Source organism: Egretta garzetta, unplaced genomic scaffold (assembly GCF_000687185.1).
Source record: "Egretta garzetta isolate BGI_Z169 unplaced genomic scaffold, ASM68718v1 scaffold867, whole genome shotgun sequence".
NCBI lineage: Eukaryota > Metazoa > Chordata > Aves > Pelecaniformes > Ardeidae > Egretta > Egretta garzetta.
The window spans coordinates 156,696-157,128 of NW_009260291.1; the positions used below are offsets into that span (position 1 = coordinate 156,696).

Genomic DNA, 433 nt, shown 5'->3' on the forward strand with positions numbered 1-433 from the left:
CCTATGGGATGGGGGGGGGCAGTGGGACCTGTGAGGGTCACTTAGGAGAGCCGTGGGGGTCCCATGAGGACAGAGGGTGGGGTCCCTTGAGGGTCCCCATGGGTGCTATGGGGGGGTCTCCATGGGGGCTGTGGGTGTCCTCACTGGGGCTATAGGGGGGTCCCATGGGGAAATGGATGCCCCCCCTCAGGTGCTGTGGGAGTCTCCATGGGGCGGTGAGAGCCCCGTGGAGCCCGTGGGTGCCCCCATAGGGGGTGCAGGTGCCCCCATAAGGGGTGTGGGTGTCCCCACGGGGGGTGTGGGTGTCTCCATGGGGTGCTTGGGGTCCCATGGGGTCACAGAGTCCCCAGAGAGGTTCCCATAGGGGGCTTTGGGGGGGGTGGGTGTCCCCATGGGGGATGCTGAGTGTCTCATGGGGTCCATGGAGATCCCA

At 66.7% G+C, this 433-nt stretch overlaps 1 protein-coding gene across 1 annotated transcript in view; it reads left to right on the forward strand.

Moving 5' to 3' along the window:
• The window catches only part of MIEN1 (migration and invasion enhancer 1), a 4,135-nt gene that overhangs the window by 1,383 nt on the left and 2,319 nt on the right, over window positions 1-433 (forward strand). The gene's annotated exons all lie outside the window — the stretch shown is intronic.